The sequence below is a fragment of the Nycticebus coucang genome, chromosome 2 (assembly GCF_027406575.1).
Source record: "Nycticebus coucang isolate mNycCou1 chromosome 2, mNycCou1.pri, whole genome shotgun sequence".
NCBI lineage: Eukaryota > Metazoa > Chordata > Mammalia > Primates > Lorisidae > Nycticebus > Nycticebus coucang.
Window position 1 is genome coordinate 93757464 of NC_069781.1, and position 27168 is coordinate 93784631.

At 41.7% G+C, this 27168-nt stretch overlaps 2 pseudogenes across 1 annotated transcript in view; one reads left to right on the plus strand and one right to left on the minus strand.

Moving 5' to 3' along the window:
- Positions 1-7976: 7976 nt before the first annotated feature.
- Positions 7977-27168, plus strand: part of LOC128575051 (40S ribosomal protein SA-like) — a 298923-nt pseudogene continuing 279731 nt past the window's right edge. The window contains exon 1 of the transcript XR_008376911.1: positions 7977-8647. The product of XR_008376911.1 is annotated as a 40S ribosomal protein SA-like (transcript). The remainder of the gene's footprint in view (positions 8648-27168) is intronic.
- On the minus strand, positions 16949-17341 carry LOC128575043 (signal recognition particle 19 kDa protein-like; annotated as a pseudogene).

Here is a 27168-nt window from a genome sequence, read left to right on the forward strand (position 1 = left end):
AAAAAAGGCATGAAAGAAAGGAGAACAGGTGATAAGAAAAAAAAGAAAAATAGAGAAAGGAGAAGGGGTGGGTAAAAGGAATATTGACAAAAAGAAGAGAGGCACAGAAAGGGGGAGACAGAACAATATAGGTGTACAGTATGGTACTTTGACCCCACCTTAAAAAAAAACCCACCTTCTGGGTTTGCCCAGTTGGGTGGTTCCCTTGAGGTCAGCAGCTCTTTGCTGACCTGATCAGACACAGTACCCCGCCTCCACCAAGTAGAGAGGAAAGACAAAAATGCTTTAAATCAAACCAAAACATGGAAACAGAAAACTTTACGGGATAAAATTGTGTAAAAAACCAAATAATAGCAGTAGAAACACTAGCCAAAATGAAGTTGTTACTATTAAAAAGACAGCAATGGGAAATTATAATTATAGTTGAAAAATTGAGAAAGAAAAAGGATCTGTATGGAAAAGGTTGAACTTATAAAACAAAACATCAACAACCTCAAAATAAACAAAAAAAGACAACCAAACCAAAAAAGAAAAAAAAACACAACCAAAAACAAAGCAGTATGTATATGTTATTGAATATTGTCTGGGCAACACGTGGTCTTCTGGGGTATGAGATGTTAATCACAGTTCTGATACGACTGGAGGGTGCTGATTTCTCAAACCCCAGCAGGTAGACAGCCTAAATCTCTCTTCAGCCCACTTGAAAGGTACTTTGACCTTGTTCACTTGCTGAGCAGAAGCTATCCTAGGAAAGTGCTTGTCGCTGGAATCACTGCTGAAGTGGCTATCCACTTACTCAGTGTGCTAAAACTGGTCTCACTCTGACCCTGAGGGTTAGAGCTGCAAGGCGGCTCAGACCCCGCCCTTAGGCTACTTGGTCGCTGGGTTACCAGCTCCCATCCAATTCTAGCTCTGCGACCCTGAGGGCAGAGCTTGCCGGGGCAGATTGCTCACGATGGCTCCCTGTGACCCACTGCCAAACACCATTAGCTCCGTCTGGCTCAGTGGCTCAGACTGGGGCCCTAGATAACGGCCAAAGTTCTCTGCACTCCCGCTCAGGCTCTCCCCACGGCAATTCAACTGAGTGCCAAGTCCAAAGACACCAAAACAGTTCACAGGTAAGGCCTTTCTGGTTTGCCGTCTTGCTGCTACTGAACTTACAGTTGCGGGCGGGTTTAGTCCGATTGAACATACATGACCACTTGCCAGTTTTCCACTGTTTTAGTCCTCCTCTTTGGGTCCAGAAGTCTCTCGCTGACTCCCTGTATCCGCGCAGGGGTGATGATAGGCAGATCCCACCAGCCAGAGATGCCTGGAGTTCTATCTCCCCAGATTCACGGTGCCCAGATGCAAGAAAGCTGTTACTCGGCTGCCATCTTTTTCTGCCTTGGCCTGAGTTTTTGTATCCAGACAGCCTGTGCCTCTTTAGAGGACAATTTAGGCCATTCACATTAATTCAGAGTATTGATAGGCCTGGTAGTATTTTGGGTGTTGAATTTTTCGAATGTCCAGTGTACATTTTTTAATCCTTTTGCCACTGTGGAAGTTGGAGTTTGATCAAGTTTCTGAGTGAGTTTACTTTAGTGATAGAGCATTGTCCTGGTCATTGTGGATGATGGGTCTGAGAATATCCTAGAGAGCTGGTTTATTTATGGCAAATTTCTTAATAATATGAATGGCATTAAAGTATTTATTTATTTCATTATTATTATTATTATTTCGCTGTTTTTGGCCAGGGCTGGACTTGAACCCACTACCTCCTGCATATGGGGCCAGTACCCTACTCCTTTGAGCCACAGGTGCCACCCATTATTAAAGTATTTAATTTGTCCATCATAAATGAAACTCAGTTTTGCTTGATACAGGATTCTGGGTTGAAAATTATTTTGTTTTAAGAGGTTAAAGATCGATGACCATCCTCTTGTAGCTTGAAAAGTCTCTCCAGAGAGATCTGCCATCATTGTAATGTTCTTCCCCTTGTAGGTTGTGGTTTTCTTACATCTGGCTGCTTGCAGAATTTTCTTCTTCATATTAACTTTGGTGAAGTTAATTATAATGTGTCTGGGAGATGCTTTGTTTGGGTTGAGTCGTGCTAGGGTTCTGAACTGTCTGCTATCTGAATTTCCGAATCTCTTGCTATGTTTGGGAAGTTCTCCTCGATTATCTCTTGAAGTAGAGCATCTAGACCTTTTGAAAAACCCTCATCGTCTTCAGGAATTCCTATAAGGTGAATGTTTGCTTTCTTGGTATTGTCCCACATCTCTCTGAGAGAATGATCCATTTTTGCTCTCTGCTTCTCTTCCTCTTTGAGCTTTTGGGATCATTCAAAAGCTTTATCTTCAATGTCAGAAATCCTTTCTTCTGCCTGCTCCATTCTGTTACTGAGGGATTCTACTGTATTCTCATATCTTGGAGGGCTGCAAATTCTTTTCTCAATGTGTCAAAATCTTTGGTGATTTTGTCTTTGAATTCACTGAATTCTTGGGACAACTTTTGAATTATTCCTAGAATTTCTAATTGCAACTTTACTTCTATTCTGTTAATCTCATTTGCCATCCAAATTCTAAACCCGATTTCTGGCATCACAGCCATTTGTTTATGAATGAGATCTTCTGATGTGTCATTCTTTATGTTCCTTGGGGGAGTGAATCTACTATGATTATTTATGTTGCCAGTTTTTCTTCTGATTCCACCCCATGATTATTTTTCACTGTTTGGGTAGGTAAGCATGTAAGGTGAAATTGGATTTAGGGCTACTGGAGTTATAATTGACCAGCTCTTTGCCAGAGAGCTGGGACTGGGGACTGCAGCTTTTCCCCTACACCTTTGCAAAGGACCCATATAATACTACATCCTGAGACACTGGGGGCCTGCTTGGTGTGGGGGGTTAGGTGGCTCTGTCTTGTATTCAGCAGGCCTCTGTCAAATCCTTGTTAATTAGTGGCTCTGGGTTGAAATCTCAGCTGTGGAGAAATTCAAGCATTTAAGACACCCTGACCCCCAAGTGCAATAATTAGACAAGGAAAATCAAACCTTCCCACTACAATACAACTAGGGTACCACCTTGGAAGATGCTCAGGTAATTGGCCCAGGTCAAGAGTTTAAACCAATTGTCCCAGTCAGCACCCACTCTCAAGTGGGGCAGTTCAAAAAGTCTCTAGCATCTAGACAGCAGGGGTCTGCTGGTAGCTCAAGTGTGGCTCGCTCGGGTGCTCTGTGGAGTCAGAAAGGCCTGCCCAGCACATGAGTTAGTCTGGGGTGGCTGGTGTTTCTTTCTGCACCTTGCACCTCTGTCATACCCAGTCACTGGTAACCCTGCAGGGCTGTGGCCCAGTACCCTCCAATAAGCAAATGCACCAGGGGTTTGTGCCTGCCAGAATCACAGGGAGAGCAATGTCTTCTCGGCCAGGCCACCACACTCTGCTACCAGCTGGCAGGGGGAGTTGATGCCTGACTACCTAGGGTGCTCAATGGAAGCTGGGGAGTGGCACTCGGTTCTGGCCCTGCTCTTGGCTGATGCTGAAGCCACTTGTATTCTCCCGGAATTTGTGATTCTGTCCCAGCTATGCTCCACCATGAGAGTTCACAGAAACTGTGCTTCAGCCCCACCCTTTGCTGTCCACTGCCTCATCTATTCTCACAGAGCTGGCACCTCTTTCTCCGCTACATTCTGTGTTGGGGCAGGCACAATTGGAGCTCACAATTGGAGCTCTCAGTTCCTGACCCACCCTGGGCTGGTGCCACTGCCATGAGTACCCTTGTCCTGGCTATGCTCCACTGGGGGCTGGGTGCATCTTTGGCTCTCAAAAGCAGGAGTTATGATTCAACCCCACCCTGGGTGAATGCAGCCCCTGCACGGGTGCATTCTCACCTCAGTCCCTGCTGTGCCCCACCTGAACAGGTACCACCACAGGCATGCCCCTTTCTCATGGAGCCTATGTTTCCGTCCCAGATCTGCTCTACCCATGGCTGAGACCCAGCTCCCTTTGCTTGCTAAGAGAGATGGGAAGTGTTTCTCCAAAATACCACCTGGGGTCTAAGCCCTATTGTTCCTGTGTTGTGGGGCACTGTTTCTCCATTTCCCACTTGTCTCACTTGCTCCACTGTCCCCGCTTTACACCCATGCCATTGATTCAGCACAGACTTGTAGGAGCCCATGCCTTGCCTGTACCTCTTGAGAAATTGCCCAGGAATGTGGGCTCTGCCAGAGGCAGGCTTTCAGACCTTGGGGTGGGGGTGGAGGGGAGTGCTGCAAGTTCAGAATTGCAGGTAGAATATATGTTCAGTTTTATGTCTGGAAGGAGAATGTTAAGGCATCCAGGTGGGTTCTTTCTGGGAAGGGAGATCTGGTTTTTAGTGGCTTTCCTGTGGGATAAAATAAGAGGAAATCTGAACTCTGCTCACTTATTTGTAGAAAGTTCACTGCAAGCTGTTCTCATGGGAGAGGGGACTCCCATCCACTTGGTGATGGGTTTTGCATCTATTGATTGTTGCCTTGAGATTGCAGCATCACCTAGGGGTGATGAGCAGTCTTCAATCTTCTATCTTGGCTCGACTTTGAACCATCAGCTTACTTGAGAAACTTTGGTCCTTTAACTCTCCTTCTGGAAGAGAGCCTGTGTAAGAAAGTTGGCTCCAGTCGGCCATATTGCCCTCTCCTCTCAATTTGCATATTTTAATGTAAAGATAATGTTTTTAATTTATAAAGTGCTTTATAAAGCAATATTTTTTACAGAATAGCTCAATTAAAAAATGAACAGAGGATAGACACAGAAAAAAAATATAGACAGTGAGTAATAGTCATATGAAAAATTGGTAAACCTTACTCAAAACTTGAAATGTAAATTTTAACAAATATGAAGTGCTATTTTTACCCACTAGAAAGGCAAAGATAGATAGTCAGATAGATGATAGATTCCTTTATATAAATAAAACAACTTGTATTTTATATATAGAAACACATAATTATGTACATATGAGTACTGTCAGTATATGTACAATACTTATATTTTAAAAGAGATGCAAGACTTGATTGTCTTTAGAAAATGAGCCTAGTGTGGGACAAAAGAGACTTTATTTGTTTTTGATAGACTTTATTTTAGGTTTCCAGCAAAATTGAGCAGAAAGTCTAGAGGGTTCCTATAAACCCCTAGCCCCAATACATGCACAGTTTCCCCAAGTATCGACATCACCCACCAGAATGGTACATTCCTTATCACTAAGGAACCTGCACTGACACATCTTATCCCTGCAGGGCTGTAGATTACATGAGGGTCCACTCTTGGTGTTGTGAATTCTATAGGTTTGGTCACATGTGTAGTAACATGTATCTACCCTTTAGCATCATACAGAGTATAAGGAACAGGTAAGGTGAAATTCAATTGGGGGCTCCCGGAGTAGTGATTATCCAGCCCTTTGCCAGAGAGCTGGGACTGGTGACTGCAGCTTTTCACCTACAGCTTTGCAAAGGACCCATACAGTACTAAAGCCTGTGACTCTGGGGACCTGCTTGGTGTTGTAGGGCTAGGTGACTCTGTCTTGTATTTGGCTGGTCTCTGTCCAATCCTAGTGAATCAGTGACTCTGTGTTGAAGTCTCAGCTGTGGAGAAGTATAAGCAACTAAGACACACCATTCCCCATAGGGAACAACTGGAAGAGGAAAATCAAACCTTCCTACTACAACACAGCCAGGCTACCACCTTGGAGGGTCCTTGGGTGATTGGCCCAGGTCAAGAGTTCCAAACCAATTGTTCTAGTCAGCACCAACTCTCAAGTGGGAGAGTTCTATAGGTCTGCAGCAACTAGATGGCAGGGGTCTACTGGCAACTCAGGTGTGGCTCACTCTGGTACTCCATGGAGTCAAAAAGGCCCACCTAGCAAATGAGTTTGTTGTGGGGAGGTTGATGCCTCCTTCCCCACCTTGCACCTCCATCACACCCAGTCACTGGTAACCCTGCAGGGCTGTACCTAGTTCCTTCCAATGAGCAAATGCGCCAGAGGTTTGAACCTGCCAGAGTCACAGGGAGATCAATGTCTCCTTGGGCAGGCTGCCACACTCTGCCACCAGCGGGATGGGGAGCAAAAGCCTGACTATCTCAGGTGCTCAATGGGAGCTGGGGAGTGTCACTCAGTTCTAGCTGCTCTCTGGGTTGATACTGCTGCCATTTATATTCTTGCAGAATTTGCATTTCCGTCTGGCTGTGTTCCACTGCTCACGAGGCACATTTTGAGTTCACAGAAGCTGCGACTCAGCCCTGCCCTGTGCTGCCTCCACGTTGCAAATTATTGTGGAACTGGCATCTCTGTCACTGCAGCACTCTTTGCTGGGGTGGGGTGATTAGAGCTCACAAAGGGCTCTCAGTTCCTGCCCCACCCTGGGCTGATGCCGCTGCCACATGCCATCTTGTCCCAGCTGTGCTTCGCTGGGGACCGGGTGCATCTTGGGCTCACAAAAGCAGCAATTCTGATTTAGCTCTGTCCTGGGAGTATGCAACTTCTGCGCCTGCATATTCTAGTCTTAGTGCCCTCTGAGCCCCACCTGGGCAGGAATCGCCACAGGCATATCCTTTGCTTATGGGGCCTGTGTTTCTGTCTCAGGTCTGCTCTACCCGTGGTTGTCCCTGGAGTAGAGGCCCAGCTCCTTCCTGGTTGCTAAGAGAAATGGGAAGTGTTTCTCCAAAATACCACCAGGGGTGTGAGCCCTATTGTTCCACTGGTGCTGCCGTGCTCTGTTGTGGGGTACCGTTTCTCCCTCTCCCACTTGGATCCCTCACTCCCCAGTCCCCGCTTTATACTTGTGCTGCTGATTCAGCACAGACTTGTAGCAGCCCACACCTTGCCTATATCTCTTGGGAAATTGCTCAAGAATCTGGACTCTGCGGGAGAGAGGCTTCCAGACCTTGGGGTGGGAGTAGAGGGGAGTTCTGGAAGTTCAGATTTGTGGGTAGAGTATATGTTCAGTTTTATGCCTGGTGGGAGAATGCCACAGCACACAAGTGGGTTCTCTCTGGGGAAGGAGTTCTGTTTTTTAACGGGTCTCTCCCATGGGATAAAATAGGAGGAGATCTGAACCCTGCTCACTTGTTTGTAGAAAGTACACTGCAAGCTGTCCTCATGGGGGAGGGGACTCCCATCTGTTTGGCAATGGGTTTTATACCTATTGTTTGTTTCCTTGGGGTTGCAGCTTGCCTCAGCAGGGGTGATGTGTACTCTTTAATCTTCTCTCTTGGCTCAGCTCCAAACCATCAGCTTACTTGATAAGCTTCTGTCCATTAACTCTCTTTCTTTACGGGAGCCTCTGTGGAAAGCTGGCTCCAGTCAGCCATCTTGTCTTTCCCGGTTCTGCAGGCTGCAGTAGAGGCAGGGTGCTGGTGGCATCTGGAGAGAGCCTCTGGCTGCAGAAGGTGAAGGGAAACAGGTGTGTGCAGAGACCACAGGGACAGAGGAAGCAATGGATGATGGGGTGGTGCTGGGCTCTCTTAAACAATCTGACTTCACCTATGTGCCATTCTGGAAAAGTCAATACTATGCATATAGGAAAAATGCCAGTGACTAACAGGGGATCGTGGGGATGGAGGGATGAATAGGCAGAACACAGAGGAATGTTAGGGTGGTGACACTATTCTGGGTGACATTACAATGGTATGTGTATGTCAGGATACATTTGTCAAATCCCACAGAATGTACAACACCAAGAGTACAACACTTAATGTAAACTATGGACTTTGGGTGACAGTATGGCAATGTAGGGTCATCAGGTCTAACACAAGGCACTGCTCTGGCTTGGGTTTGGGTAGTGGGGGCGGCTATGTATAGGGAGAGTATGTAGGAAATCTGTAGTTTCCACTTTTGTAGTGAGCCTAAAATTGATCCAAAGAATAAAGTCTATTAAAAGGAAGAAGCACTTCTCAGGGAGGGTCCACATGGTGTTGTTCTGGATTCTCATTGTAATTTAAAGGGAAATTTTCACAATATCTGGAGCCCTTGATGTCCTGCAAATGAAGGAGAAGGATGTCATCAAATTTCTTGCAGCAGAAACCCACTTAGGTGGTACCAACCTTGACTTCCAAATGCAACCATATATCTACAAAAGGAAAAGTGATGCATCTACATCATAAATCTGAAGAGGACCTGGGAGAAGCTTTTGTTGGCAGCTTGTGCCTTTGTTGCCATTGAAAACCCTGCTGATGTCAGTGTCATAACTTCCAGGAATACTGGCCCGCGAGCTGTGCTGAAGTTTGCTGTTGCCACTGGAGCCACTCCTATTGCTGGCCACTTTACTCCTGGAAACTTCACTAACCAGATCCAGGTAGCCTTCTGGGAGCCATGACTTCTAGTGGTTACTGATCCCAAGGCTGACCACCAACCTCTTACAGAGGCATCTTAAATTAACCTGCCTACCATTGCTCTGTGTAACACAGATTCTCTCTGCATTATGTGAACATCTCCATCCCATGCAAGGGAGCTCCCTCAGTAGGTCTGACATGGTGGATGCTGGCCCAGGAAGTTCCCTGCATGCATGGCACCACCTACCGTGAATACCCATGGAAGGTCATGCCTGATCTCTACTTCTACAGAGATCCTGAAGAGATTGAAAAGGAAAAGCAGGCTGCTGCTGAGAAAGCTGTGACCAAGGAGGGATTTCAGGGTGAATGAACCTCTCCAGCTCCTGAGTTTACTGCTGCTCAGCCTGAGTTTCAGACTGGTCAGAAGGCTTCAGGTGCCCCCTGAGCCTATTCAGCAGGTCCTCACTGAAGACTGGAGGGCCCAGCCTGCCATGGAAGACTGGTCTGCAGCTCCCACTGTTCAGGCCACTAAATGGGTAGGAATGACCACTCAGTGGTCTTAAGCTGTTCTTCCACAAGCTCTTAAACAAGATGGAAATAAGGTTGGCAGAAAATATCATTTTTTTTTTTTTTTAAAGAAGAAGAAAAGAAGGAGGAGGAAGTTAGTATCTCACAAGGCTCAACTTTACTGAATTGGCACCAACTTTCTGAAGAATTCTCTGACCCCTCTTTCCCCTTCCTCCTTGCAGAAGTATTAAGTGCTCTTCTATCTCTGCATTGTGTATCATTCTAACTTATTTTTCAGTTTTTGGCATCATATTTTATTACAGTGTTTACAGGTCTCACCTCCTGAGCTGTGACCCACCCGAGAGCAGAGGCAATGTCTTATTTTGTTGATATTTCTACAGTACTAGGATACTGCGCAGTAGAGTTCATGATATGTTAGTTTTGTGACTGTATGAAGGACATCCCACAGCTACTGTTTTAATGCAGCTTTAAAGGATTTTGTCTTACAATCTATTGTTCTTCAGGCTTTTGGAGATCCTGAAAACAGCAATCTCCAAGTGGGTGATCCCAGGGACAGTAGTCAGAATATGAGTGATGAGCATGGAGGAAATTTCTTAGAAACTGAGGACATATGGACTCCTAAACTAATAACTAATGTACACTGAGTCTCTTAATAAAAATAGCATGTAGTTCTAATAGAGCTTTTGGAAAACATTCTTCCATGGAGATAATATACCGAGTGAAGTGTGAAATTTGGGACCAGACTTTTCTGGGATAAGGTAGGTCAGGTGGGAGAGGTCATAGGGTGGTGGGGAGACCACACTTTTCCAGAAGCCACCTCAGCCACCTCCAAGTGGCTGCCTGAAGTGTTCTGCTGAGAGTTCTTACAAGACTGAGTGGCTAGATATATATAAAATGTGTGAAATGTATTCCTGGGAGAGATGACATTTTAAACTTTCATTATTCATTTTACCTTACTGGCAGTCGTATGTAATATAGTTCTTGAAAGCAGGTTTTAAGAAGGGGATGGAAAAAAATATAAAGATACTGGTGCTAAGAATGGAAAAGAAAAATTAGCTAAGATGTAATAGGGTACCTAAAAAAGCTTTTTTTAACTTCCTTAATTTACCAAAGTTTAACAGACAAAGAGAATATTCTTAGCCACACAACAGTTTTAATTTTAGGACTAGGGCATACTTTTTAGAACTCACTTATTAATATTGTTTAAAATAGAAGCATTGAGAATATAGGAGATTATTAGGGCTCTGCCACTCACTTACTGTGAGATCTAGATAAGTCACATACCCTCTCTGAACTATGATTTTATTCACTGACAAGATAAGCACAAAGATACTTGCCCTGCTTACCTCACATGGTGGTTGTGAAAATCAGCAGAGATTGCTGGAAGTAAAATTTTTTATAAATCAGCCAAACAGATTTATTTTTCCTAGTAGGTGCTAGCATAGACAGGATGAGTGTTATGAAGCTCTGCCACTCCATGTCAATGGAGTTTATTCTTGGTGGTACCAAAAAGATGTTGCACCTTTAGTTTCTTATTCTTTGAAACCATAAAGGAGCTTCTACCTGGTTCAAAAAAGGAATCACATCAGCATTTGGGGAAAGGCTTTTTATTGAAGCTTCTTGTAGGTTTTAACTTTAAGCACACATACACTTGTAAGGATATGTTGTCAAGGAATGCCATTTTAAAAGAGAAAAGCTCTTCTTTGACCATTTTATCAAAGAATCATTAATTCGTATCAGAAAACTTGGGAGAACAGATATTCAGGGATGCTTTGGGAAGGAGTGTGATGTGCCTGAACAGTGATAACCCATAGCATCTGATTTGTTCCAGAGATCTCTTGACTGTTACAAAGGCTGGGACGGGGAAACCTCTGCTCTGTATTTGTGTAGCTCTTGAACTATGCAGGACTCAATGTGAAAACTGCATTATGAGGGCAAGGGCAGAGCCCCCAACTTACAAATTTTGTGTCTCTTAATTTCCAGAAGTAAATATTTATTAATGAAAACTTGATGGAGAAGGCATATCGGGGGTGGAGTGGGGGGGAAGTGGCAGATGTTAGACTCAGGGCAGGAGACCTGCTCCTACAGAGCGGAAAGGAGATCCTGCCAGGCTGGAGGCTGTTTCACCCCTTCCAAAGAGATCAAGTCACAGGGTTGGCCCATGGGTATCAAATAAAGGGCTGCATAGTTTAAGACAGATGTGAGAAGTTAGGAGAGAGTTCACGGGACAGCTGCCATGATGAGAAAGAGTTTAGAAAAGAAGTTGTAGAGAAGAGGTAGAGGGAAGATATTGGTATTATTTCAACCTCACAAGAAGCTCCTGAATAAAGTGAGACAGGTACTTGGTATTTGGACATTTACAAATCTTTTATAAAATAGATCTTTTCAGGCTTTTGGGGGGTGAGTGGGTGGGTACTAAGGCATTCTTAGAAAAATATCACATTGACCAGGCCTATTGTATAATCAGATGACATTGCTCAAGACTAGATTCTACCTTCAGGCTTTGACACTTCTAGGTCCCACCCTGCCAGCAAGGCCTGAGGGAGACAATAGCTCAGCACTCGGTGATGGATGCCTGGCTTGGGGGAGTCACATACCTGTTAGAAAACTGAGATAGAGGGCTAGGACTGTATTTCAGGTAGGATTAGAAAAAAGTGCGGACAATATAATGAATGAAAGATTGAAATGAAGGGAGGAAATAATTGATTCTTATATTTAGAAATACTGAATTGACTTGTCAGAGAATGGTGTGTGTGTGTACCCATATGTGTACACACAGATAGATCATGTCCCAAAAGTCTTTGTACCGTTTAAGCTTCACTAACTTCAGAAAAATAAGTACTATGAATTTACCTGTAAGATCACTTGAAGTTTTAATTATACACTTTTATTTTATTTTAGTTTTATTTTTTTGAGATAGAGTCTCACTCTCTCACCCTCAGTAGAGTGCTGTGGTGTCACAGCTCACAGCAACCTCAAACTCTTGGGCTCTAGCAATCCTTTTGCCTCAGCCTCCTGAGTAGCTGGGACTACAGGTGCACCCAGCTAATTTTTCCAAAATTAGCACCGAGCTAATTTTTCTACTTTTAGTAGAGATGGAAGTCTCATTCTTTCTCAGGCTGGTCTTGAACTCCTGAGCTCAAGTGATCCACTCTCCTTGGCCTTCCAGATGCTGAGGTTACAGGAATGAGCCACCGCATCTGGCCTTATATACATTTATTTTATACTTATTTTAGCTTTGTGGATGCTGAATAATGAATTGTTAGTTTTAATTATTTGAGTCAGTCCATCTGAAAACAGTAAAGGCTGACTTTTAAATGAAAAATTTGATATTCCATGTTCATAAAGCTAAATAAGTGTAAAAGAACTTTAAGTTTTATATTTGAGTTAGTGTAAGGAAAAAACATTCTGTAGAGAACATGGATATGTGCGCTCTTGAGAGTATAAATGTCTGGGATAAGCAGAAATTCTAGGCAGTATTTCAGGCTTTCGAGGCCCAAGTCAAGGGTTCTGCACAGTGACAGGGGACTCAGGTAACATCTGGATGACTAAAGAAACAAACAGAAAATTTCACTGAGGCAAATATATGATGTGATGAAAGGGTGGAGTTGGAAAATGGGATAGCAGAGGAGGGCAGAGAGCTCCAGAGGGCCCATGAAGGGCAGAGGAATCTGCTGAGCTGTAGGGGGTTAGGGGTTGTGGCCCCCCCACCCCATTCTCCATCCTCAGAAGCCCTCTGTGACTCTTGTGGTCTGTGGTGCAGGCCTGGGGCTATATATATGAAAGGCCAGGCACTCTCAGCTCTCAGCTGCTTCAGTGAACTCAGCTATTCAGACATGGAGATGCTCAGCTGTTTTCTATATGGTCCCCTAATTCCCCTTTCTTTCTTTCTTCTTCTTCTTTTTTTTTTTTTTTTTTGGCATTAATCTTTCGTACCTGATGTATCCGTACCTGTACCTGATGTATCCAGTCATGGATTCATTTTTATCAATAGCCTGGGATAGCAAAATGATAAAGGACACCGAACAGAGATTCTTTGTTGTCGTTTCCCATTCCTATTCCCACATTTCTAAATGAGTTGGTTAGCTTAGAGATTTGTAGAGTATCACTCTTCTAGGGAAGAGGTTGAGCAGGGCTAGGGGCTCAGAAGGACTTAGGTTCCACCTCAGGCTCACAGGCTGGTCATCTGGCTGTGTTGCAAGCTTCCAGGGTAAAACCCCAAGTAGTGATTTTGTGGTCCTAGATTGGCATATTTAGAAAGTGTGAGTTCTCTGAAGGAAAATAGGCTCTCCTGACACTTGGCTTTGAGTCACATTCTTATATTGGTGTCACTCAACCAAGTGGCACTGTTGGACTGATCAGGAGAGCAATGTCAAGAGCCTTCAAGCTCTGTCCCCACAATAAAGGGTTTTTTGAGGGTGCAGATGTGACTGTTGGCTTCTGCTTCTGTATCCTCCCAGAGCACAGGACTTCTAAGAACATTAAGTGGGGATTTCACAGACAAAATCCTCCTTTCAGCTTTTCAAAGAAGGAAAATTTGGAACGGTAATAGAACCTCCATAACCAGCCACCTTCCTACAATGACCACCTCCTTAAATTGACCTAATTTTCATAAACTCATAGACCAGACATGCACCATATGTATATGTCAGTACAGTAGGCCCAGTTCTGTAATTATCTGGTACTTTCTAACAGTAAACAGAACAAATGGAGTTTAGGTCACTTTTTTTTTTAAAGTCCACTTTCCCATGCTGCTCACATCTATTTCAAACCTTCTGCACTTTGCTTAAACTTAGGCCATCTCCACTTGCTTAGCAGATGTGCTGGACTCACCATTCACAGCAGAAGTGGAAGCCATTAGGTGGGAATTTGTCAGGAGGAAACCTTTGAAAAAACTGTATCCATTTCTCCTCTCCTTCTTTCTTCCTGATGTATAAAAGATTTCCTTCTAAGGTTTCTGGCCTTAAAGGAATTATATTTCCTGAATTGTCTTTATTGAGAGATAGCTAAAACCTAGATTTTATTTTTTTTTAGATAGAGTCTTCCTCTTTTGCCCAGGCTAGAGTGCAGTGGTGTCATCATAGCTCACTGCAACTCAAACTCCTGGGCTCAAGCTATTCTCCTGCCTCAGCCTCCTAATTAGTTTGGAATACAGGTGGGTGCCACCGTGCCTACTCATTAGAGGTTACATTATACTAAAGAGAAGTCTGCTCCCTAAGTCAGGGTGGGTTTGGTTGTGTGAGTTCTGCTTTCACACAATTACTCTGTAAAATTGAGGTAGAATTAAAAAAAAATGTTGGGAAGAAGTGAGGGGGTTTTGCAGAGAGAAGAAAAAGGGACCAGCAGAGTGGAATACCATATGAATGGAGGGGACTAGATTTGAGAACCTCGATGAGCAAAATAGCCTGAAAGAAATTTGGGGAGAAAAGAAGAGTTTTTCAAGTTGTTTGCCATCTTATGTCATTTCTTTGTCTCTTTGTCATACAGGCTACTCTGCCTTCTAAAAATTTTTGGTAGACATGAATCCTTTTGAGAAATTATAGAGGGGTGGACTGCTACTGAGCATATTTCTGGTTATGTACAGGTAAAAAACCCAATAATATATGTAGGAAAGCTGCAGTTCTGGACAGAGTGGGTCTTGAGGGTATATTAAATTGCTGGGCACATCAGACTTTCAAAGACTATATGGGGTCCTCAGGAAGATCAGTAACAGGTAGAATAAATAGAAAGTTTCACTGAAGTAAATAAATGATATAGTAAAAGGGTAGAGTTAAGAAGCAGTTCTCGACCTGTGGGTCATGACCCCTTTGCAACAATGAAAATACATTGTTGTAGTAGGAAGGTTGAGAACCACTGAGAGGGTTAGATGGAGGGACCTAAAGAGTCCCAAGGGGATAGGCAGATCAGCTGGGCTGGAAGATGGGAAGAAGAATTGTGGATTTATTTTTCATGTTTTCCCCTCCCCCACCCTCAAGAATCTCTGATGTCTGTGCTAAAGCTCTGTGATGTGGGCCTGGAACTCAGGTTTAGAATATGCATTCAGTGCTCAGCTTCAGATTATGTGGACCACCTGCTTTGTCTAAGAAGCCATACTGCATCATGGCTAATCTGCTTGACTTTCTGGGTATTCCTAACTTTGCCTTCCTGTGTGGGATGGGGCTGGGGCTTTTCCTTCTATCTCTCTGCTACCTAGAGAGTCTATATTTCCCAATATTTTGGAAACAGAGAAACAGTAAACAGGTAAGTAAACCAGGGCTGCTCAGAGATTTTAAATCTTCTTTTCTTTTCTAATATAGGCATTTAATGCTATAAATTTTCCTCTAAGTATTGCTTTTCTGCATCTTACAATTTTAATAAGTTGTATTTTTATTTTAATTTAGTTTAAAATATTTAAAATTTTCTCTTGATACTTCTTTGACCCATGTGTTATGGAATATTGTATAATTTCCAAGTATAAGTATTTTGGGATTTCCAGCCATCATACTGTTATATATTTCTGGTTTTATTCCATTCTGATCAGAAAGCAGACATTGTATAATGTCTATTCTTTTTTATTTGTTAAGGTTTATTTTATGGCCCAGGATGTGATTTATCTGGGTTAATGTTCCACGTGAGCTTGAACAGAATGTATTCTGCTGTTAAACTATTCAACATGTATCAATTGGATCAATTGATAGTGCTATTGCAAACCACTGTATCTTTATTGATTTTCTGTTTGTTAGATTTGTCAATTACTTATAGAGATGTGTTGAAATCTCCAACAACAAAGGTGGATTCATCTCTTACAGTTCTTCCAGTTTTTTTCCTCACATATTTCGGTACTTTGTTGTTAGATGTATACACATTAAAGATTGTTACAACTTCTTGGACAATTGAGCCCTTTGTTATTATTTAATGCTTGTCTTTATCCCTAATAATTTCCCTTATCCTGAAGTTTGTTTGGTCTTAAATTAATATAGCTACTCCTGTTTTCTCTTGATTAGTGTTAACATGGTGCAGTTTTTCCATCTTCTTCTAATCCATGTCTTATAAACAACATATAGTTGGGTCTTAATTTTATATTCAATCTGATATTCTGTCTTTTAATTGATGAATTTAGGCCACTCACATTTAAAGTGATTTTTGCAATACAGTTGGATTAATATCTACCATCCTGCAATTGTTTACTATTCATGTCACCTGTTCTTTTTTCCTCCCTGTTTTTTCTACTGTCTGTGGTTTTAAACAAATAATTTATTTTATTTTTGATTTAGGTGATATTTATTTTATATGTATTTTTGGAGATAGGGTCTTGCTCCATCACCAGGCTGGAGTGCAGTGGTAGAATGTAGCTCACTATAGCCTTGAATTCCTGGGCTGATCAATTTTCCCACCTCAGCCTCCTGAGACACTGGGACTACAGGTGTGTGCTAATTTATATTTTTAGAGATAAATTTTGCGAGTTGTCCACATTGGTCTCAAACTTCTGGCCTCAACTGATCTACTTGCTCCAGCCTCCTGAGTAGCTGGGAGTATAGGCAGAAGCCACCATGACTTGCTATGTTACTTTTAAATGTTTATGGTTAAGGTATACAAAATGATGTTCTGATATAATTACATGTAGTGAAATGGTTACTGTAGAGCTATCATCTCACGTATTTACTTTTTTTGTGTGGTAAGATCATTTAAAATCTACCCTATTAGCAATTTTCCAATATATAATACAATATTTTTTTAGTTACAAATTTTATTTCATTAGCTTAAAAGGTGAACAAAATGTTTGTCAAATGTCATTATTTATCTAAAACATATGTTTACATAGAGGACAAACAGGTACAGAATTTCAAGTAACTTATTGTAGTCTACTGTTCACTTAAAAATATTCTTCCTTCCACAAAAACTCTACATTAAAAGACAAAAGAAAAAAAAAACTTTTTTTACTACATAAAAGCTAGATATAAAAAACCTTTTTTAATTACATAAAAGCTAGATTTATGATGTAAATTTATTTCATTGTCAACTCTGATGATGATGAGAGGCACAAGTGTGCACAGTTCAGTAAAATAAGGCAAACAAAGAGCTTATGTTTAATGAGAAGCCTCCATTCATGTCTCTTACAGTAGTGTCACATAAATGATGCTCATGCTTGGTCACTTCTATCCTTTCCCTTTTTTACTTCCTTCTTGCTGAAGACTTTGGTCACCACCTCCTGTTTTTTGAGAGCTTGTTTTTAGTATGGGTAACATTTCCACTGCATACATTACTGAACTAAGTGGTGGGAACTGTACAAGACAGAGGCTGCCATCTTCTTCTATGAGCCAAACACAGACTCTGCCTCTGTACTGGACATCACAATTCCTTTCTCTAAAGCTCATTGTATTTTTTTCAAGAAATACATTTAAGTCCAGTTGCTAAGCATACATCTTGAATCTCTATAACTATAGGAAATTCAACAGCTTTACTTATGGGTATATGCCTTCTTTCTGCAATGGATAGATACAAATAGACCTGTATTGGTCATCTGGGGACTGTGAGGCAACACAAACCATTCTCACAACGGTTCACACAGTGCCAGCACAAGATCCCCAGGAGAAAAAACAGACTGGAACAATACAATATTGCTGACTATAGTCCTCATACTATACACTATTAGATATCTAGACTTATTTATCCCACACAATTACAACATTTTATGTGCATCTTCCCATTTGTCTCTTCTCTTCTCTTCTCTTCTCTTCTCTTCTCTTCTCTTCTCTTCTCTTCTCTTCTCTTCTCTTCTCTTCTCTTCTCTTCTCTTCTCTTCTCTTCTTTCTCTTCTCTTCTCTTCTCTTCTCTTCTCTTCTTTTCTTTCCTCCCTCCCTTCTTCCCTTCCTTGCTTTCCTTCCTTCCTTTCTTTCTTTCCCTTTCTTCCTTCCTCCCTCCCTCCCCCCTCCCTTCCTTCCTTTCTTTCAACAGAATGTCACTCTATTGCCCTATGTAGAGTGCTGTGGTGTCACCATAGCCCACAGCAACCTCAAACTCTTGGGCTCAAGAGATCCTCTTGCTTCAGGCTCCCAAGTAGCTGGGACCACAGGTGCTCACCATGATGCCTGGATAGTTTTTCCATTTTTAGTAGAGATGGGGGTCTTGCTCTTGTTCAGTATAGTCTTGGACTTCTGAGCTCAGGCATTCCACCCACCCCCCACCCAGAGTGGTAGGATTATAGGCATAAGCCACTGTGCCTGGCTTACATCTCTCTATTTCTTTCCCCTAACCCTTCTGCTACTGGTAGCCACTGTTTTACTCTGTTTCTATGTATTTAACTTTTTTTTTTTTTTAGATTCCACATATAAGTGAGGTCATGCAGTATTTTTCTTTCTATGTCTGACTTATTTCACTTAGTATAATAACCTCCAGGTTTGTCCACGTTGTTGTAAATGTCAGGATCTCTCTATTTTTTTTTTTTTTTGAGACAGAGTCTCACTTTGTCACCCTTGGTAGAGTGCCATGGTGTCATAGCTTATAGCAACCTCAAACTCTTTTGCTCAAGTGATTCTCTTGCCTGATCCTCCCAAATAGCTGGGACTATAGGTGCCTGCCATAATGCCCAGCTATTCTTAGAGACAGGGGTCTCAATCTTGCTCAGGCTGGTCTTAAACCTGTGAGCTCAGGCAATCCACCCACCTCATCCTCCCAGAGTGCTAGGAGTACAGGTGTGAGCCACGGTGCCCAGCCTCAGGATCTCTTATTTTTTAAAGTCTGATACATCTCCCAATTTCTTTACCCATTCATTTATTAATGAACACATAGGTTGTTTTTCAATCTTGGCTGTTGTGAATAATGCTGAAATGAAAATGAAAGGCAAATATCTCTACAAGGTACTGATTTTATTTCCTTTAGGTATACAAATAGTTTATTTTGTGTGATATGTTAGTATATGACTCCTTCTGTTTTTTGCATAGAATCTCTTTTTCCATACTTTCACTTTCTATCTGTGTGTATTCTTAAAGCTAAAATGAATTTCTTATAGTCAGTATATAGTAGAATTTCTTTCTGTCCCCCAACCATTCAGCCCTTCTTTTTCTTTCTTTTCTTTTTTTTTTAATTGTTAAATAACAGCTGTGTACATTAGTGCAATCAAGGGGTACAATGTGCTGGTTTCATATACAATCTGAAATATTCTCATCAAACTGTTCAATGTAGCCTTCATGGCATTTTCTTAGTTATTGTATGTAGACATTTGTATTCTGCCTTTAGTAAGTTTCACCTGTACCCATTCCAAGATGCACCATAGGTGTGGCCCCACCCATTACCCTACCTCCACCCTAACCTCCCCCCTCCCTTCCCCTTCCTTGCCCTTTCCCCATAGTCTTGTGCTATAGTTGAGTTATAACCTTCATGTGAAAGCTATAATTTAGCTTCATAGTAGGGCTGAGTACATTGAATACTTTTTCTCCCATTCCCAAGATACTTTGCTAAGAAGAATATGTTCCAGCTCCATCCATGTAAACATGAAAGAGGTAAAGTCTCCATCTTTCTTTAAGGCTGCATAATATTCCATGGTATACATGTACCACAATTTGGTAGTCCATTCGTGGGTCGATAGACACTTGGGCTTCTCCCATTACTTAGCAATTAAGAATTGGGCTGTAATAAACATTATGGTATAGATGTCTTTGTTATATTGTGATTTTTGGTCTTCTGGGTATATACCTAGTAAAGGAATTATAGGATCGAATGGCAGGTCTATTGTTAGGTCTCTGAGTATTCTCCAAACATCCTTCCAGAGGAACGTATTAGTGTTCATTCCCACAAGCAGTGTAGAAGTGTGCCCTTTTCTCCACATCCACGCCAACATCTCTGGTTTTGGGATTTTGTTATGTGGGCTACTCTTACTGGGGTTAGGTGATATCTCAAAGTAGTTTTGATTTGCATTTCTCTGATGATTAAGGATGATGAGCTTTTTTTCATGTGTTTGTAGATTGTGCATCTGTCTTCTTTAGAGAAGTTTCTCTTCTAGTCCCTTTGCCACCTTGTGATGGGATCACGTGTTCTTTTCTTGCTAATATGTTTGAGTTCTCTGTGGATTCTGGTTATTAGACCTTTACTGGAGGTATAATCTGCAAATATTTTCTCCCGTTCTGAGGGCTGTCTGCTTGCTTTACTTACTATGTTCTTGGCTGTGCAGAAGCATTTTAGTTTGATCAGGTCCAAGTAGTGTATTTTTGATACTGCTTCAATTGCCTGGGGAGTCCTCCTCATAAAATATTTACCCAGGCCGATTCTTTCAAGAGATTTCCCTGCATTTTCTTCAAGTATTTTTATAGTTTTGTGTCTTAAGTTTAAATCTTTTATCCAATGAGAGTCTATCTTAGTTAATGGTGAAAGGTGTGGGTTCAGTTTCAGTCTTCTACAGATTGCCAGCCAGTTCACTCAGCACCATTTGTTAAATAGAGAATCTTTTCCCCACTGAATGTTTTTAATTGGCTTGTCAAAGATCAAATAACAGTAAGTGGCTGGATTCATCTCTTGGTTCTCTATTCTGTTCCAGACATCTACTTCTCTGTTTTTGTGCCAGTACCATGCTGTTTTGATCACTATCGATTCATAGTACAGTCTCAGGTCTGGTAGCGTGATTCCTCCTGCTTTGTTTTTATTGCTGAGTAATGTTTTGGCTATTTGAGTTTTTTCTGATTCCATATAAAATGAAGTATTATTTTTTCAAGTTCTTTAAAATATGACAATGGAGCTTTTATAGGAATTGCATTAAAATTATATATTGTTTTGGGTAGTATAGACATTTTGACAAGTTGATTCTTCCCAGCCATGAGCATGGTATGTTTTTCCATTTGTTAACATCTTCAGCTATATCTTTTCTTAAAGTTTCATAGTTCTCTTTGTAGAGATCTTTCACGTCCTTTGTTAGGTATACTCCCAAATATTTCATCTTCTTTGGCACTACTGTGAAAGGAATAGAGTCCTTGACTGTTTTTTCGGCTTGGTTATTGTTGGTATATATAAAGGCTACAGATTTATGGGTGTTGATTTTGTAGCCTGAGACATTGCTGTATTCCTTGATCACTTCTAAAAGTTCTGTAGTAGAATCCCAAGTGTTTTCCAGATATACGATCATATCATCCTCAAAGAGTGAAAGTTTGATCTCTTCTGACCCTATGTGGATACCTTTGATTGCCTTTTCTTCCCTAATTGTGGTGGCTGAAACTTCCATTACAATGTTAAAGAGCAATGGAGACAATGGGCAACCTTGCCTAGTTCCTGATCTAAGTGGAAATGATCTCAATTTAACTCCATTCAACATGATATTGGCTGTGGGTTTCCTGTAGATGGCCTCTATTAGTTTAAGAAATGTCCCTTCTATACCAATTTTCTTAAGTGTTCTGATCATGAAGGATGCTAGATATTATCAAAAGCCTTTTCTGCATCAATTGAGAGAATCATATGGTCTTTATTTTTTAGTTTGTTTATGTGCTGAATTACATTTATAGTTACGTATATTGAACCAGCCTTGAGACCCTGGGATAAAACCAACTTGGTCATGATGTATAAGTTTTTTGATGTGTTGTTTGATTCTGTTTGTTAGGATCTTATTGAGTATTTTTGCATCAATATTCATTAGTGATATTGGTCTATAATTTTCTTTTCTTGTTGTGTCTTTCCCTAGTTTAGGGATCAAGGTGATGTTTGCTTTGTAGAATGTGTTGGGTAGTATTCCTTCTTTTTCTATATTTTTGGAAGAGGTTTAGTAATATGGGTACTAGTTCTTCTTTAAAGGTTTGGTAGAATTCTGACATAAAGCCATCTGGTCCTGGGCTTTTCTTTTTAGGGAGATTTTGTAGAGTTGATACTATTTCAGAACTTGATATTGGCCTGTTCGACATTTCCACTTCGTTCTGGCTAAGTGTTAGAAGGTGGCGTACTTCCAGGTATTGGTCGATTTCTTTCAGATTTTCATATTTGTGAGAGTAAAGTTTCTTGTAGTATTCGTTAAGGATTTTTTGAATTTCTGAGGGGTCTGTTGTTATTTCATCATTACCATTTCTGATTGATGAAATTAGAGATTTTACTCTTTTTTTCCTGGTTAGGTTGGCCAAAGGTTTATCTGTTTTATTCATTTTTTCAAAAAACCAACTTTTGGATTTATTGATCTGTTGTGTAATTCTTTTGTTTTCAATTTCATTTAATTTTGCTCTGATTTTGGTTATTTCTTTTCTTCTGCTGGGTTTGGCATGGGAATGTTCTTCCTTCTCCAGTTGCTTGAGATGTCCCATTAAGTTATTAATTTCCTCTCTTTCCATTTTCTTGAGGAAGGCTTACAGTGCTATAAATTTCCCTCTTAGGGCTGCCTTTGCAATATCCCAGAGTTTCTGCTAATTCGTGTCTTGATTGTTGTTTTGTTCCAAAAATTTGGTGATTTCCTTCTTAATCTCGTCTATAACCCATCTATCCTTCAGCATAAGGTTGTTTAGCGTCCATGTTTTTGTATGGGTATGCAGGTTCCTGTTGTTATTGAGTTCAACATTTATTTCATGATGGTCTGAGAAGATGCAAGGAATAATTTCTATTTTTTAAAATTTGGTGAGGTTAGATTTGTGGCCTAGGATGTGGTCGATTTTGGAGTATGTTCCATGGGCTGATGAGAAGAATGTGAATTCAGTTTTGTTGGGATGAAATGTTCTGTAGATGTCTGTTAGGTCCAGAGTTTGAATGGTTGAGTTTAAATCTAAAATTTCTTTGCTTAGCTTTTTTTTTAGAGGATCTATCCAGCACTGCTAAAGGGGTGTTAAAATCCCCAACTACTATGGAACTGGAGGAAATCAAGTTGCCCATGTCTGTTAGAGTTTCTCTTATAAATTGAGGTGCATTCTGGTTGGGTGCATAAATATTAATAATTGAAATCTCGTCATATTGGGTATTAACTTTAACAAATATGAAGTATCCATCCTTATCCTTCCTTATTTTGGTTGGTTTAAAGCCTATTGTGTCTGCGAATAAGATTGCAATGCCTGCTTTTTTCTTCTTTTTATTTGCCTGGTATATAGAGGACCATCCCTTCACCTTGAGTCTATATTTGTCTTTTAATGTAAGATGTGATTCTTGTATCAGCAGATATCTGGCTTGAGTTTTTGTATCCAGTCAGCCAACCTGTGCCTCTTTAGAGGACAATTTAAACCATTCACATTAATTGAGAATATTGATAAGCCTTTCAAGAGTCCGGTGGATATTTTTAATCTTTTTGCGATTGTGGAAGTTGGAATTTGATCAAAATTTTCTGGGTGGGTTTACTTTTGTGGTGGAGGATTATGCTGGTCTTTATGGAGGATAGGTCTGAGAATATTCTGGAGAGCTGATTTAGTTATGGCAAATTTCTTCAACATGTGAATGTCATTGAAGTATTTAATTTCTCCGTCATAAATGAAACTCAGTTTAGCTGAATATAGGATCCTGGGTTGAAAGTTATTTTGTTTTAGGAGATTAAAAGTCGATGATAATCCTCTTCTAGCTTGAAAGGTTTCAGCAGAGAGATCTGCAGTTATTCTAATATTCTTGTCCTTGTAGGTGATGGTTTTCTTTCATCTGACAGCTTTCAGAATTTTCTCCTTCATATTAACTTTAGTGAAATTGATTATGATGTGCCTGGGGGATGTTTTATTTGGGTTGAGTCGTGCTACAGTTCTGAAACTGTCTGCTACCTGAATTACAGAATCTCTTGGCATGTCCGGAAAGTTCTTCTTCATAATCTCATGGAGAAGAGACCCTGTGCCTTGTGAAGCCACTTCATCGCTTTTGGGGATCCCTATAAGATGAATATTGGTTTTCTTCAAATTATCCGATAGCTCTCTGAGAGAGTGATCTGTTTTTGCCCTCCATTTCTCATCCTCTTTGAGAATTTGGGAGCGTTCAAAAGCTTTGTCTTCAGTGTCAGAAATCCTTTCTTCTGTTTACTCCATTCTGTTACTGGGGGATTCTACTGTGTTTCTCAGATCTCTGAGGGATGCAGCTTCTTGTCTCAATGTGTCAAAATCTTTGGTCATTTGGTCTTTGAATTCATTGAATTCTTGAGATATCTTTTAGGTTACTGCTTGGAATTCAATTCAATCTTATTTGCTATCCAGATTCTGAATTCGATTTCTGACATCTCAGCTATTTGTTTGTGCATGGGATCTTGTGCTGTGTCTGCCCAATTGATCCTTGGGGAAGTTGATCTACTGTGATTATTCATATTGCCAGAGCTTTTCTGTTGATTTCACCCCATGATTGTTTTTCACCATTGCCTCTGGCCGTCCTCAGAGTTGGAGAGGTGTCTCTTCAAGATTAGACCCCAGCGGGATTACTCTATTGTTGCTGGATCTTTGTAGGGAGTGACCCTGTGTAGTTCCTCTGGGGATGCCCTAGTCAGGGAGTTTTTTTTGAGGAAGCAGCTCTGTAGTGTGACACACCCAGATCCAGCAACATGGCGGAAGGTGGTGCACACGGTTCTGGGAGTGCCTGGCACCCAGTGACTTTGGCACAGAGAGCCCAAGGCTCTAGCAGTCTCTGGCCAGGAGAAGGGCTCTGTGCAAAGGCAGGGAGGGCTCTGGAGGGCACGTGGCTACCAGAGTTCCTGGCCAGACAAGCGGGCTGCTGTGGAGGCAGAGATGGTACAGGAGGGAGGATGCAGTGTTGCACGGCTCCCGCAGTTTCTTGTCAGGGCATGCAGAGGCCCAGCGTGCACGGGTCACAGGTCAGGCGTTGCAGTACAGCTCTTATGGAGGTCTGGGCGGTGCCAAGCCCAGGAGTTTGAGGTTGCTATGAGCTGTGATGCCACAGCACTCTACCCAGGGCAACAGCCTGAGGCTCCAGTGTGCCAAAACTGGTCTCACTCTGCCCCAGAAGGTTAAGGCTGTAAGGCAGCTCAGTCCCTGCCCTTAGGCTGCTCAGTCACTAGGTCACTAGCTCCCGCCCAATCCTTGCTCTATGACCCTAAGGGCAGAGCTTGCTGGGGCAATTCTCTCACAATAGCTCACTGTGGCCCACAGCTGAACACTATTAGCTCCGTCCGGCTCAGCGGCTCGGTCTGGGGCCCTAGACAATGCCCAAAGTTCTCTGCACTCCTGCTCAAGCTCTCTTCAAGGCAGTTCAACTGAGTGCCAAGTCCAAAAACACTGAAGCAGTTCACAGCTAAGGCCTTTCCGGTTTGCAGTCTCATTGCTGCTTGTGCTTATGGCTGTCGGCAGGATTAGGTCAATTGAACACACACAACCACTTGCCAGTTTTCCACTGCTTTTGTCCTCCTCTTGGGGTCTTGCTGACTCCCTGTATCCTCAAAGGGATGATTATAGACAGATCCCACCAGCCAGAGATGCTTGGAGTCTTATCTCCCCAGACTCACTGTGCCCAGTTGCAGGGAAGCTGACACTAGGCCACCATCTTGCGTGGATCCCTTTTTGTTTTTTGATGGAAGAATTTAATCCATTTGCATTTAATTATTAGACAATAATCTACTATTGCCATTTTGTTGTTGTCTATTGTGTAGTTCCTTTATTCCTCTTACCATCTTCTTTTATGACTTGGTGATTTGTAAAAACAAGAATTTTATGAGACTCATTTTCTCTTCTCTCTTAGCTTATAAATTATATTTTTTCTAAAAAATTTTAATGGTTACACTAGTTTATAATATACGTTTACAACTAATTTTATTATACTTTCAAATAACACTACATTGCTTTTCAGCATAGTAGTAAAAGTACCTTAGGATAAAGTTTTCCTAATTCTTCCCTCCTGTCCCTTATAACATTGCTGTCATTCATTTCATTTCTATACCATATATGCTGAGTGCTTTTTGTTTTCCTTTCCTTTATTTCTTTTTTGTTGTTGTTGTTGTTTTTGTTTTTGATTTTCCAATGACTCTATTTTGCTATATTGTACATGTTGGGGTTGGCAGGTCCTCATAGCTGGAGAGCTAGAAGGGAAACTAGGAAGCTGTGGTCACAGTATGGTCCTTAAATGGGTATAGAGGGTCCCCTGCCCTTGGAACCCTCTTCCAACCCACTGTAAGCATGGGCACAATATAGCACGAATTTTTGTTCAGGGCACGCGGGTGCTTCATTTCTTCTGGGCTAAATGTGAAGTCAAACACCTAGATGTTCTAAAGGATATGAGAGAGAGATACTTTGGGGAATGCAGGTCACTTTCTGTTGGACCTGCCACCTGAGCAAGATTTCAGCTAGAGACAAGCCATACATTTCAACCACTGGTTCCTCAAGCAGGCCAGGCTCATCAGGATCACACCAAGTATGACCATAGAAGTCCAAATGGCTGTATGTGGGCAGTGGGCAATTAGCTTTTTCTGAGCCAAGTATGGTTGCATTCTACCTGCAAAACATCTGGGTGCATGTAGGCTACACTGAGTATATCATCAATCTGCTGCCTGTTAGAGTTGGACAGGCCCAGTGCCCATAACAGCCCCTTAGCCACCAATGCCTCCAAAGTCTTCCAGGCTCTACTCCTGTGGTAGGTGGAGTCATAACATGATCCCAGTGGCATTCCTGGGAAAGGGGTTTCTCCCACTCAAAGGCATATGGCCAGTGCATCAAGTACAGATCCAGATTCTCCTGGAAGGCATCTTCTGGAGGGGAGGCTCCACATCATTGGGGTGGTTCTTGGTGTTCCACAGCTTGGTTGTCCTGAGGCACTGCTTTGCCCAGTCCCACGTTTCCCTTCAGGACCTTCTCAATCTCAGTCTCATTGCCGTAAATAGCAGCACAGTCAGTGTGGCATACTTTACACTAAGAACATACTTAACAGATGTTTTACCCAGCTAGGCTCACTGTTCCAGGTATTCAGACCAATTAGGGGGTACCTTCTGCCAGTGCACAGGAGGACATATGAAGCCTTCATTGCTACCTTGCGAAGAGCACAGAGAATGAACAGAGTAGGTGAACTGGGCTTAGTTCTGCACCCTACAAGAGACCTCACCCTACATCTGGTGGTAATGAGGAAATTCCACCCTGTCCCTAGCCTCCCAGAGAAGGAATGGAAGGGGATGGAAGCCAGAGCTGTGAGGCAGTACACCAAAAATGTTGCCCTCCCCTGGATGCTGGAGGTCAGAAAAGTGCAAACACTCAATATTATGAGTTTGGAGAACTTGTGAACATAACCAGGCAGGACTGCTCATCATGTGGATGTTGGGGGTGGGGAAGGCACTCTTTCTTTTTTATATATAGATATGAATTATCATTTTACTTTTCCTTGAAGAGGTTTTTAAAACATTTCTTGCAGGGCAAGTCTACTGGTGATGAATTGTTTTTGTGTTTTTATTTTTGTTACAAAAAGTTTTTATTTTTCTTTCACTTTTGAAGCATAATTTTGCTAGATATAGGATTCTAGGTCAGTGTTA